This window comes from Schistocerca cancellata, unplaced genomic scaffold (assembly GCF_023864275.1).
Source record: "Schistocerca cancellata isolate TAMUIC-IGC-003103 unplaced genomic scaffold, iqSchCanc2.1 HiC_scaffold_1039, whole genome shotgun sequence".
Classification (NCBI taxonomy): domain Eukaryota; kingdom Metazoa; phylum Arthropoda; class Insecta; order Orthoptera; family Acrididae; genus Schistocerca; species Schistocerca cancellata.
In genome coordinates, this window is record NW_026047039.1 from 17,501 (window position 1) to 20,000 (window position 2,500).

General features: G+C 55.6%; 1 non-coding gene across 1 annotated transcript in view; it reads right to left on the reverse strand.

Moving 5' to 3' along the window:
• The window catches only part of LOC126151095 (small subunit ribosomal RNA), a 1,925-nt gene extending 1,551 nt beyond the window's left edge, over nucleotides 1-374 (reverse strand). The window contains exon 1 of the ribosomal RNA XR_007531827.1: nucleotides 1-374. This exon is cut by the window's left edge and continues 1,551 nt beyond it. This is a non-coding gene — a ribosomal RNA (small subunit ribosomal RNA).
• Between the last annotated feature and the right edge of the window lie 2,126 nt (nucleotides 375-2,500).

Below are 2,500 nucleotides of genomic sequence, written 5' to 3' on the forward strand. Positions count from 1 at the left end.
GTTACAACCATGGTAGGCGCAGAACCTACCATCGACAGTTGATAAGGCAGACATTTGAAAGATGCGTCGCCGGTACGAGGACCGTGCGATCAGCCCAAAGTTATTCAGAGTCACCAAGGCAAACGGACCGGACGAGCCGACCGATTGGTTTTTGATCTAATAAAAGGCGTCCCTTCCATCTCTGGTCGGGGACTCTGTTTGCATGTATTAGCTCTAGAATTACCACAGTTATCCAAGTAACGTGGGTACGATCTAAGGAACCATAACTGATTTAATGAGCCATTCGCGGTTTCACCTTAATGCGGCTTGTACTGAGACATGCATGGCTTAATCTTTGAGACAAGCATATGACTACTGGCAGGATCAACCAGGGAGCTGCGTCAACTAGAGCTGAGCAGCCGGCCGCCCGGGAGGTGTGTCCCCAGGGGCCCGCGCGAACACGCAAGCGTCCCGCTCAATTATTCTGCAAACAGGAGGAGGCTGAGCTCCCCTGCACAATACACCTCGAAACCCTCTCAGGTCCCGGCGGCGCGCAGCGCCGTCCTAAGTACTTGGTCGGGTTCGAGAGAGGCGCAATCGCCCGGAGTTAGGCGAGTAGACGCTTTAGGTGCGACCACCCGTGCTCCCAACTGAGCTTGCCGCTGCCGACAGAGGCCCGGGAGCGTGCTGTCGTGGCATTGCCGGCGGGAGACAACACGCGCCACCTACGGTGGACCGGCAGCTCCAACGCCAGCGCCACAGAAGGGCAAAGGCCCCACGTGGGTGCCGAAGCGAACTCTCCCAGCACAGCGCACGTGCCAACACGTCCTGCACAACTGCGATACAAACCACCAGCGAGAACCGCTGGGGCGACCGAGCAGCAGACGGCGTCGCGGCGCCGAGTGCCGGGGCGGCGGCGCATCCTCAACGCACACAGTCCTCAATCGGACCAGCACACTGCAGATGTCCCACCGCGCTTCGCACCGGGCCGGCGAGGACCCACTTTGGCTGCACGGCGCCGCGCGCAGGGTGCCCCCGGCGCGCAGCTGCGGCCGCCTGCCGCGTCCCGTCGGCCGGCGCGCCTGCCACTGGGCGCCCCCCACCAGCCGGCTGTAGCGCGTGCGCCCACGCACCGCGCGGCCAGCACGCCGGGCGGCCCCCCCCTCACCGGCCGGGGGACAGTCCCCACCCACCCACAGCCGCGTATCGCTTCACACCCAGATTCACATTCACGTTCGTTGGTATGGTGGGGGACCGCTTCGTAGCTGTACCGATCGTTGCCCTCACAGATGTACCTCCAGCAAGGACAACCCGCACCACAACGGGTTACCAGTTGTTCATTTGCGTAACGTCACCAGTAAACGTACACGTCCATCCCCGTTTGCAAAGTCAACTATTATTGCATGCCTGCCTGTCAGGTGTCAAGACACACTACATCCGCTCACATCCACGCAACAAAATGTGCCCGACTAGAGGGCACGTGGAAGGTGCCCCCGTACGTATGCGATGTCCCATTGCGCGACCAACTGTCAACCGGCCTCTGTAGCATGTCGCAGATGTGGAACGCGGGGCACCGTGCTATCACATTGTGTGAGAAGAGACTACTACGTCTGCATACACGCGCCACTACATGAACAGACGGCTCATGCTGATCGCCATCCCACTGCGTCCATTACTCCCACACGTCCTCTATGGCGTACCACACTGCAATGCAGCTGTTATGGGGAGATGACACGTAGCTGTGTACACAACATTCTGAGCGGGTTGCGGTTGGACAATACATTAATGTAACGTGTCATATGCCAATTACAGAGCAGGGTAAGGCACAACTTGGGTTAGGTTAAGGCACAACTTGGGTTAGGTTAAGGCACAACTTGGGTTAGGTTAAGGCACAACTTGGGTTTAGGTTAAGGCACAACTTGGGTTAGGTTAAGGCACAACTTGGGTTAGGTTAAGGCACAACTTGGGTTAGGTTAAGGCACAACTTGGGTTAGGTTAAGGCACAACTTGGGTTAGGTTAAGGCACAACTTGGGTTAGGTTAAGGCACAAACTTGGGTTAGGTTAAGGCACAACTTGGGTTAGGTTAAGGCACAACTTGGGTTAGGTTAAGGCACAACGTGGGTTAGGTTAAGGCACAACGTGGGTTAGGTTAAGGCACAACGTGGGTTAGGTTAAGGCACAACGTGGGTTAGGTTAAGGCACAACGTGGGTTAGGTTAAGGCACAATGTGGGTTAGGTTAAGGCACAATGTGGGTTAGGTTAAGGCACAATGTGGGGGTAGATTGCGGTACAAATTGCATTACATTGCGGTGCAAATTGCATTACATTTGCGGTGCAAATTGCATTACATTGCGGTGCAAATTGAGTTACATTGCGGTGCAAATTGAGTTACATTGCGGTGCAAATTGAGTTACATTGCGGTGCAAAATTGAGTTACATTGCGGTGCAAATTGAGTTACATTGCGGTGCAAATTGAGTTACATTGCGGTGCAAATTGCGTTACATTGCGGTGCAAATTGC